We start from the raw sequence: 12,403 nt of genomic DNA on the forward strand, positions 1-12,403 counted from the left end.
CCAGTATAGATAAAATAACCGACGTGTGATCACACCACCTAAACAGGAGCATAGCACAAGATAATTTTTCAAAAACACACTGGATTAACTGCGACTACAAATAATCGTCAGATGATGGCAACATCGTCTTTCAATTCACAAGTTTCCAAGAAGACTATGGAAGAACACAAATCCAGAAGCTTTGTGATAGAGTAGGTGCGTTTACATGGAGCATTGTAATCGGTTTAAAAGTCCAATCCGAATGAAAATGCTCCATATAAACACCTCAATCGGAATAAAAATGCCCAAACCGAATGAAATTGTAATCGGTTTGAGAGGGGTGGGATAAACCTTTCTATAAACCGAACAAAATTAAAATCCTGCCATGTAAACACTTTAAACCGATTACTTTGCGTCTACGTCATCACGTCCAGAGGTCGGGTCGTCAGAACGTGAACGTGATGATGTCGGCAATGGTACATTCTGTGATTTGGGGACACCGACACTACAGTAGAGACTGGGTAATAGTGGAGGTATAAAGTTAAAATTTCCATTATACAGTTAAAAACACATTAGAAAGGACAGTGTGACGGACTATCTGCTCTCATGTCCGGAGTGAAAAACAGATCTGAAGTGAAGCGCAATTTTCTGCTTTTCAGCTTAGAAACAACACAGTGATGATAGTGAAAGTAGCTCAATGAAAATAAACAACTTGACCAAAAGTTGCCTTTGTCATTTGTATTTGTATAGATGACAGATTCATAATTTCCGATCTGCTTGAATTTATACATGCTCACGCCATGAATGTTGTACGAAACACGATTGTGATAAAGCAATGCTCCTTTGATTCATTGTTCAGCAACTCTTGGTAAGAAATCGTGTATTTGTTCCATTTAAGTACAGTACAACTTTGTAGCATCAGAGTACAATTAATCTCAGCTGCATTACAGAGGGACATATGATTTCTATGATCGCGTTCTGGTCATATGACTGAGCGCTCGAATGAACGCAAGGGATTCAAATATTAACCGTTTATTCTAAGCAAGTGCAAACAGATATTAAAAATATTAACGTAAATATGGGCGTTTTTTCCTCTGGTGACTTGTTTTTGTTGTCACTGTAGGCTATTAGCATATCCTAAAATCGAAAGCAAAGGCACATGTAAACACCATATCGGATTAGATAACGTCTCATGTAAACAGTTCATCGAATCTTTCAATCGGAATGATTTTAATCGGAATGACAAAAAAGTGTACATGTAAACGCACCTAGTGATACTTAGTACATGACTAGATAAAGATCTTTTTGTATGACACACACACATACACACACCAAACCGTATATAGAAAATAAAGACAGTGATAAATGCGTGACTTGAATTTGGCCATTGAACCAGTGAATTTAGTATTAGTTTTTCTCCCACTAATGTCCTGCAGTTCCATCATCAACCACTACTGGTTGGCAAACGCTTGTCTACAGTAACAGTCTCTCACTTCATATCGCTATTTACAAATATCTTCCTCATCCAGTGTTTGCAGTTAGTTAAATGCATCACATTTAACTCATGATATGGCTCACTGAGCACAGTTACCTTCATGTGCTGACATGTTTGTTATTGCAACAGGAACTTTGGGACAAACATTGCAATGACTTTATTTTTTTACATTTTTAATTTTTTTTTTTAACAAAACAGCCAATGCGCCTTATTGTATCACAGCAATAGACCAAGACTTTGGAATAGCATACCACACTTAATATTTCTGCCATATTATAGCATATTACTTACAATTAATTCCATGATATATCAATAGGCCTAGTATAGAGGCAGTATGCTATTGCTAATTCAGTCAGTGATGTTTGCTAGTGGTATTAAAAGAAGGACTATCACTTAAAGAGCTTTTGATTGGACAACAATCTGTATCAGCATTTCTGCTTTAAAACATAGTGCATGAATTCTGTCATGTTTAGGAGCATTTAGTATATGAAGCTCAAACTAACAGACATAAAAGCTACCCAGCTAAAAAGGGAATGTTCTCACAACTTTGGCTAACGTTCTGGCAAGGTTATGAACAAACGTTCTTCCAGTAATGACAACAGAATGTTTGTTCAAAGTTATCATGGTCTTTAATAATGTTTTCAAGCACAAAAACATTATTCATTCAATATTCTTGGAATGCTTTTTTTCTGAAGTGTTTTGTTTAGGTGATTACTGTTCATCTAACATTTTAAATGTTAGGCCTACAACTTGTTTCAGAATGTTTAAAGAACATTAAAAAGTAACGTTCCAGTCATGTTTGCAAAATGATCCAATGGAATATTTTAATGTTCGTTTAAACGACAAAAAAAAGTTAACACATTTTAAAAATGGAATATTTTGAACATTCAGAGAAAATTAAGAAATAAAATGTTTTCATAACTTAATGGGAATGTTATCAAAACATTTTTTTTATCAAGGTAAAAACCACAAACCATTTCAATTTCATGGGGTTGTTAAAATTCATTATTTTCTAAAAAAAGCGTGGGTAATTTTTACGATGTTGTCACAAAGCACGGTACACACAACTGGCGAGTGAGAACAAACAGGTTTATTGAAGAGATTCGGGGATTCAGGATCGGGAGTGACCAAAAGCAGGTGAGTGAGCAAGATAGTGTGGAGTTCAGATGGCTTAGCTGTGGTTGAAGTTGTGTCTTTGTTTGCAGGTTCGGATCGAGGAACAAAGGCTTCAAGGGAGAATCGGTGAGGGATCCAATGGGTAAGCATTGCGGCAAGTCATGATCGTAGAGTGAGTCCAGAGCTGTCCATCAAGTGAACGGCAGACCGGACAATGTGGGGAATGGCAGTGTGTGTGTATATAGTGGTGTTGATTGGTGTCAGCAGGTGCGTGCAATTAGAAGTCAGGTGACTGTGATCGGGTGATTGTGCTGGGTGGTGACTGTTGTGATGGTGACTGATCCCTGACAGTTGTGCATTTTGCTGACGCTTTTATCCAATGTGACTTACAGTGTGTAAACCATACATCAGGTCATGCATTCTGTGGGAATCAAACCCATGACCTTGGTGTTGCCAGCCCCGTTTTAAATTAACATAAAAGGAAAAAGGGATGCACACTTCAAAACTCCACCAGAAATAATATATGCCTCTGGTATATCATTTTCAGGTTCTCATAACTTTGGTTAATGTTAACAACAATGTTCTGCTAAGTGTCTCTCAAAATTATAAAGAAGTGTTCGTCCAGTAACGTTAATAGAATGTTCGTTCAAAGTTCTCTGGTCTCAAAATCTTAGCACAGATTTCTACATCATTTATTCATCATTCATGATTTATTTATTTTTTTCTGTAACATTTTAGATGGTCATTTCCCTAACATTGCAAAATAAATAAATAAATAAATAAATACTTCTTTCAAAGCATTCAGAAAACATTTAAAAGTGTCAAATTATAAAATGTAACATTCCTTTAATGTTTGCATAACCAATAAAAAAAATTGAATGATGTTCAGAAATAACGTTGTCTTAACTTAATGGGAATGTTAGCAAAAATTTTTTTTTAGAACATATTTTTGTCAGCTGTGTAAAAAGCACTAAACCACAAAACTCAATTTCAATTTCTTGAACCATTCTGTGGGAATCGAACCCATGACCTTGGTGTTGTCACGGAGACACCAGCCTAGTCAGGTCCCTTCACTCAGCCCACATGATCAAAATCACCGGAGTTCTGATTCCCCGCACCTGTCCCACCTCAATCATGACTAGTATAAAGCCACCATCACTTCACTCTAGCTTTGTCTGGTCTTAAAGTCACTTCACTAACTCTTACCTGACTCATTCGAACTCTGACTACTTACCTGCGATTCCCGATCCTCATCTTCGTCAGTCCAAAGTCCTCTCTAAAACCTGCAAGATGGAAAAAGACTCTGTTAGTCACAAAAGCTATGTTGGCTAAATATCTCCTGTGATATACCTGCTTACCTGTTGTTTGCTGCCTCACTGCTATCCCTCCAGCCTATAAATATACTATCTGAAACTTACCCGTTCTCCTCATCGTGGTCTCCTTCTGTTTCATGACAGAAGACCAGACCAAACACCATCATCATTATGGACCCTCACCATCCAAACCTGCTTACCCTCGAGGATTTCGTTCAGACACTCAACACTGCTCTCAGCCCGCTCACTTCTGCTGCATCTGCCTCTTCCAGTCCCATGGCCCGGCCTGGTGATATCTCTGGAGAGGCGGTGGATTGTAGTGGCTTTTTGTTACAACGTTCAATGCATTTTGAAATGCAGATCCAAGCCTTTCCCAACGATCTCTCGAAGAACGCTTTCATGGAATGCTAACAGCCTTTACTGACCATTTTAAAGAAGTTTTCAGCCAAATCGCTTCAGATTTGTCTGTCTACGATCAACTGTTCCATCTCCACCAAGGGAAAAGCTCTCTCTGGGAGTATGCTATTCAATTCCACACTCTAGTGGCCACAAGCTGCTGGAATGAGTTTTATTTATTATTGTCAAAATGGACAATAATAAAGTTCAAAATATTCACATTTGACCACTACAATATACTGTGAAATTACATTTCCTTGGATTTGCCAACTTCTACCACCGGTTCATCCAGTCATTCAGTGTGTTCACAGCCCCTCTCACATCTATGCTCCGTAACAAGCTCAAGTCTCTGTCCTGGACTCCAGCAGCCCTTAGAAGCTTCGACCAGCTGAGAGAAGTTTTCTGCACCGCTCCCACCCTAGCTCACCCAGATTCTCAGAAACCGTTCATCGAGTTTGATGCATATACAGTGGGCGTTGGAGCGGTGCTGTCCCAATACTCTGGAGAGCCTCCATAGCTACATCCCTGTGCTTATTTCTCCCGCAAGCTGCCCCGATGGAGCAAAATGATGACATCAGAAACCATAAGTTATTGGCCACCAACCTCGCTTTGGAAGAATGGAGACACTGGCTGGAGAGGGCCATTCATCCATTTCAGGTTATTACAGATCACTGTAATTTAGAATACCTTCACGATGCGAAATGACTTAACCCGAGACAAGCCCGGAAGGCATTATTCTTCACACGCTTCAACTTAACTGTCACTTACCGACCAGGAACCCAGAAAACGCATGTTAATGCCCTGTCCTGTCCTCACCAGCCCTCTCTGGAAAACTCTTCTCTTGAGACCATTCTCCCTCCAGCCCTAATAAGTCCCATTCGGTGGTCCATCAACAATGACATCCAGAAAGCCACACTCACGGAACCTGCTCTGCCGGGAGGTCCAGAAGGGAAAACCTACGTTCCATTCTCTCTCCACCTTACCCTTCTGGACTCGCTCCATTAGTCTCCGGGCTTTGGCCACCCAGGCAGCCAGAAAACCCTCTCGCTCCTCCAGAACAAGTACTGGTGGCCGAACATTGCGCAGGAGATCTCCCAGTTCATCAAGGTTTGCTCAGTCTGTGCCATCTCAAAGACACCCCATCATCTTCTTCATGGTCAACAAGTACCTCTACCCATACCTCTCCGGCCCGGGTCCCACATCGGACTCGACTTCGTCACTGACCTGCCAGAGTCAGACTCCCATAACTGCATCCTGGTGGTAGTCGATCGATTCTGTCACAGAGACACCAGCCTCATCAGGTCCCTTCACTCAAGCCCACACGATCACAATCACCAGAGTTCTGATTTCTAAGACTCTGTTAAATATCTAAATATCTCCTGTGATATACCTGCTTACCTGTTGTTTGCTGCCTCTCTGCTATCCCTCCAGCCTATAAATAAACTGTCTGAAACTTACATTTTCTCCTCTTCATGGTCTTCGTGACAGCGCCACTTCAAATTAAAATAAAAGGAAAACAAACCCTTCAAAAATCTATCAAAAATAATATACGTGTACCTCTGTGTATAATTTTCAGTTTAGGATGCACTACGTCTTATCTTGCAGCCTAGCTAACAGCGAATGTTCTGGTAAGTTTCTCTCAAACTTTTGAACAAACGTTCTTCCAGTAACATTAAAGGGGTCATATAATGCTCATTTTCCACAAGTTGATATTATTCTTTAGGGTCTTAATGAAAAGTCTGTAATATAGTTTGGTTAAAATTTCTCATTGGTAGTGTAAAAAACACCTTTTTCACCCTGTCAAAAACAGCTCTTGTAAGAGCAAGCGGTATTGTGTCATTCTCCTTTAAATGTTAATGAGCTCTGCTGACTCCACCCCTCTCTTCCGAGCCGCTCTCTGAGGGACTGTTTACTTTAGCCGCATTCATCGTGAAACTTGCTAATTAGCACATTATTAGGAAAGGCCATTTGCAAAGATTCATTTAAAAAACCTTGTACTCACTTTTTCTGGAGGTGAAGCTCGATCACGAATGATTCGCGCGAACATAGACGCATTTAGGGAGTTCGAGGGCGCATTCCCTTCAGAACAAACCTAATCCTCTTCATCCGCTCAGATGACGGGAGTAAATGACTACTGCTATGTTCATTATTACATCCAACAACAAAACACCTCAATCGCTTAGGAGTCATTCTTGTCTACATCTGCTCCGGCGGTGAAACTGATGACAGCTCACTCAGGGCGGGTCTGAGGTAAGACACCAGTGCAGTCTGTGCTGAAACGCTACTGTCAATCAACAATCGTGGGAGGGGCCTCCGTCCGTGTGACGTCACACAGACAGACAGCTCGATTTGAGAAAGGGGTAAAGATTTAACGAGATTACAAAAAAAAAAAACACTGGGTGGATTTTTATCATTATAGGGTGGTTGTGTACACACTGCCAACACACATTTCAGTTCAGACAACTTGTAAAAGTGCATGTAGCATTATATGACCCCATTAAAAGAATGTTTATTCAAAGTTGTCTGGTTGTTTGCATATATAATGGAATCAAAACAATCTGAAAACATTTAAAAGTGCACCATTAAAAAAATGGAACATTCCCTTAACGATTGCATAACCAAGAAAAAAAAGAAAAAGTTTTTAAAAACATGTTCTGAAAGTTCAGGCGGACATTCAGAAAAAATGTTTTCACAACTTGATGAGAACATATTTTTGTTAATTTGAATTTTGTTTAGGATGGATAGAATGCCAGTTAAGACAAAGCATTATTTATTTCTCTTGGCACAGTGTTTGTAAAGCTGATAATTGCACTGGTGCCTCCTGCACGGGATCATTTTATCAAAGCTGGCATGCAACCCAGATGACACATGGCACAATAAGTGTTGCCATTTTGGATGAGACTCATGAAGGGAAAGACGTAAGACTCGACGTATGAAGGGAAACTCAACCCTAAAATGACTTTTTGTCATCATTTACTCATCCTCAAGTTGTTCCAGACCTGTATGCCTTTCTTTCTTCCACTGAATGCAAAAGACATTTAGAAGAAGCAACATTGGACCCTGTGTACAACTATATTGTAAACTAAAACAAACAAACAAAAAACTACCGCTATAAAAAAATCTATTTTGTTCATTAAAGCTGAAATAATATATAAATATTAAACAAAAAAACTTAGTTAAAATATGAAAATTACTAAAACTGAAATAAGTCATTTTATAAATATTTATATTTAGCTTTATATAATAAAAATGAAATCTAAAAAAAACGACAAGAGCACATAAAATTATGAAAGTTTAAATTAAAACTAAAAATATGAATTAATATAATAGATTATAATATAAAACAATATAAAATATAATTAAAAATATTAAAATAAAAGCTATATTAATAAATACTATAAATACCACTGAAATAGCACTATACTATCAGCTTTCATTATATGGATAATTTTTCAAAACATCTCACGTTAATTTTAATATGTATTATTTTTATATCATACTACTTGTTGCTATTTTATTGAATCAAAAAGATTCAAAGGCATATGTTGCAATGCTTTTCCATTATTAAAGGGTGTTTATTAAGCACTAGGCTTAGGCTTAAAACTGTTTAACTGTAATAAAACCACTTAAATGCACAGCCGCAAGTGGCTTAATACAATGTATAATATTGAAAATGTCTCATATTGCTTTTCAACAGAATGGCGCTATGCCAAGGTCATGGGTTCAATTTCTGAGAATGCATTAATTAAATGTAGATATTGAATGCAATGTCAGTCATTTTGAATAAAAGTGTCTGCCAAATGCATAAACATAAATGTGCATATAGCCCAAAGCCATTTCAGAACAAACAACCCTCTTTGGCTCCAGAGTGTAAACAGTCTAGGGTGCCACTATAGTCAAAAATGGCCCTGATGTAAACAAACAAATATGCAAAGACATGTTCCATGTAATTATGTTATTACATTGCTGTTGTACATTGATGGTTTCTGTGTTTGTGGCAGTCTTGACTGCACTGAAACTAAAGTAGTTTGAATAATATCTTGCACAATTGACTCGACAGACTGCTATTTTACTCAGAACATCAATGCCTTTACAGTTGCTCAATTGATAGTCTTTGTTTTACATAAACATGCCTGTATGTAGGTAGGTCTGAATATAGTAACTGGCTTATCAGATTGGTCTGAAAAAGGAAGGTCTAGAAAAACAGCACCAGCGTCCTGCTTCTCAATTGTTTAGATGCATTGTTTCACAGTAAAGGAAGAGGAAATATGAATCTCTGTCAAAACCTATTGAGAAGCAAATAAGGGTGTGTTTTTTATCGTAAGAGTTTTCTGTCGCATTCACACCTTATATGGCAGGTTTCAAAATCAAAAGTTTGGTTTGTAATGAATGCTGAATAATGCAAGTCATCACTTTAGTGAAAGATATTAACTACTTTCTGTAATGAAATCAGATTAGTTCCTCAACGATTTGAACTTGAGCATCAAGCTTCAGTGAATGTCCATTATGATTCCAGACATGAACAATTATAATATTTTGAAGCACATTGGGGTCCAAAGCAACACTGGACCATGTTGACAAAACTAAAGCTGAAATAGAATAAAGTATGAATATTAAACCTGATGAAAAATATTTGAAGAAAAAAAATAGATGAAAAACATAATCTGACATAAAAAAGTACTAAAATTAGTGAAACTGAAAACTAAAACTGAAATAAAAATAAATTATAGCTAAAAAGAACTATTAAAGAAAATTATAAAATATAAAAAGCACAAAACAAATGATAAAATACACAAGTTAATTCATAAAAATAAATTTAAACATTTTCAAATATAAATGTAAATATACTAAAATGATGAGCATGTAACAAAATTACTAAAGCCTAAACTAAAATTAAAATGAAAAATATAAAAATACAAGTTCGTTTAACATATTAATTAATACTATATAAAATACTAAAATAACACTGGTATTAACTATTATTATAAACATTAAATATCCTATTTTGTGTTATTGATAAATGTAACTTCTTGTATATAACTTATTATAACATATATCATATTGCATGTTGCATATTATAAAAGCAGCTCGAAGTCAAATAAGCTGAAGTGATTTCACTACGGTGGCCGAGAGAGCTCAATGCGCTGCAACTTCAGAAAACACATGAAATAGAAAAAGCACCAGCAAATAGAGGTCTTCATGGGTCCAAATTGTTTTAATCTCGTGTCAACTTCAACTGTTGCGTTTACCGTTTTGAACTACAATAACAATACTTTTTGTTGGTTGTAATAAAGACTCAGAGCAATTATTTTTTAACAAAAAACGCACAGAACAAAAAGTGCTTTACACTTTACAGCGTGCGTGTTCAATAACAGGTGCCTCTTCTTCAGTTTTGTTTCAGCTTTTTTTTTTTCCACATCACTCATGAAGGAATCCATGATCACTGTCCACTTCCAGTACTACATTAACTCTGCTTCTGGCGGCTGAGGTAACGTGTATTTTTATTTTAATTTTTTCTCCACATTTCCCGCTCACACTTTTCACATACTAATTTTACAAACTGCAAGTTACAAAACACACGCATGCTGACTGACACTGATCTCTGGCGGGTGCGGTGTTCTCCGATCGACTCGGGTATTACACACAATGTTCAGCAGACCGGGGACCCGACCCGGACCTCAGGTCCTTGGGTCTCGTGTCCCCCGTGAAGACCTCTACCAGAAAATCAAAAAAACATCTTCATCAGTTTAACAGCGAGTGCTGCAAATGATCACAACGCAAACAAATAAAGAATTTTATTTGCAGTGCGTTTCTTTACTTGGTTGTATTGTGAGCATTTGCAGCACATGTGTTGTCAAATTGATGAAGTTGTTTTCTTAAAGTGCCCCTATTATGGATTTTTTAAAATGACGTTTCATGCAGTATGTAATACAAGTGAATGAAAACATACTGCAAAGTTTTAAATCCGAAAGTGCACCGTATATAAAGTTATTGTCTCTTAAATAAAAGAGTGACTCCGAATCATTGAAACGAGTCGTTTTTAAAACTAATCTTAAGCCGTTTCATGTTTCATGTCAACATGAAACATTAGCATACTGCCCGCCCACTTGTTGCCACTAGGTGCCACATTTGGAGGTTAAAAATAGCTGTTTCCCTGGTAACAAATCAGCACTGCACACTGCTTTAAATGAAATCGGACAAAGTCCCTTTAAAGGAGGGGTTTGGAAAAATGAATCTTTGAGGGAATCGTTTGGGAGTCATTGAGCAAATATGGTCAAAATAAATGCATATTATAAGAAAATTAAAGTGATTTATTGACCTTGCATGCATGTCAACCTGTTGTTGGGGGCTCCGAAAACCAAAATTTGAACCTTTCATAACCCATAATCCACCTTTTTCTTCAACGCGGAAGCAAGCATACGGGTGAGACGATGTGGACAAATAACGAGAAGAATAACAACGTGCTATAAATGGTAAAACTGTTTGCACTACAAACCAGTGTGTTCATAATTAATATAATACATTAAAATAACATGGTAAGACACACCAATTTTCAATATCAAGCAGCAAAACTAACTGTTTTGTACAGTAAAAAAATACCTGGACGCAGATGAGACCGGAAGCTAGACCAATAGAATTTGCAAATGGCCGCGCCCATTTTTACGGCAAGAAAAAGGTGGATAGGGGCACTTTAATTTGCAGGTGCTTTTTTCTATTTGCAGTGAGTTACAGTCAAAATCCACGGTTCTCGGTACCAATTTTGGTACCACATGCTAATTAAAAAAAACACACAATTTTTAATAATGAAGTCAAACAAAAATAAAAATGTACAAAAATCAATGCCATTCTTTATACTTTATTTAAATTGTGTTTCAAGTTTTCCCGCAAGTAATGAAAGTATGAAAAACAGTAAACAAGTTTCACCCAAATTTAATTTGTCTTTTAATTAATTAAATTTAAACACATTGTATTGTTTTGGTAAATAAAGGGGATTTACTATTAAAATTAAAATATGGAAGAAATATTGTGTGATTTCTTTAAAAAAGAAAATTAAAAAATGATATATATATATATATATATATATATATATATATATATAATTATATTTCTGGCACAATGTCTTTAAGATAAACTTTTATTTTGACGGGTTGCCGTGAATACCTTTACATTTCTGTGTGTAGCTATATGATATGAAGCTGGTTTTACTCAATGAAACGGTAAAATGCTCGCGAGGGGACTCTCAGAGCAGTTCTGTAGATATTGTTTATGTATTTATGTCCTCATTGAGACGGCAGATGATGAATCACCGCGAGCGTCGCGCGCTTCAGTGTGTGTAGTCTCTGCCATTCATTCATTCACACAGAGACTCGCAGAACATGCGGGATTCATATTTGAATCGACTTTTGCGGCTTAATATTTACAGATACTAGTCCACGTCGCGATTTGATTTAAGTGCATTGACCTACTTTTGATTAATTCATCCAAACGTTGACAAATTCCGTGCTAAACTGTAAATTCCGTTTTTATAACTGGATTCCGAGATTCCGTCCGCGTTTTCTGCATCGCGGAAATCATCGGGCCGTACGCGTCAAGAACCGGGTTGACCGGGTACTCGGTACCACCGGTACTTAAAAAAACCTGGTACCGTGACGTTTTCACTTTTTTAGTACCGACTTGGTACCGAAGTACCGGGTCTTTTGACAACACTAAACAGAACCATCGGTTATTTTCAAAGAACTTCCTTAGAACAAGCCTATGGGAACATTTCAAAGCTCTGAAACTCTAGACAAAGACACAAGTAAGATTACAGAAATCTTTTTCCTCAAGAAGTCTCCAATAAAAGTCATTATAGGAGAAACAACTGAGATGTTAAAGAGATCTCGTTTGCTGCAATGAACAAAGTTTTGGTACGCCAAACTGTACTCTAAGAAAAAACTAAACAAAACTGTAAATATATACTGCTACACTGAAACAAGATCGCAACAGGTGTTTCATAACATCACATAATACAGTGATGTCTATTTTTGCATTCCCCTGGCATTTACTGTTTTATTTCCTGCTTTCATGTATGCATGTTATGTCACCTGTAAAGCATAAGGATGTT

The sequence above is a fragment of the Onychostoma macrolepis genome, chromosome 01 (genome assembly GCF_012432095.1).
Source record: "Onychostoma macrolepis isolate SWU-2019 chromosome 01, ASM1243209v1, whole genome shotgun sequence".
NCBI classification, from domain to species: Eukaryota; Metazoa; Chordata; class Actinopteri; order Cypriniformes; family Cyprinidae; genus Onychostoma; species Onychostoma macrolepis.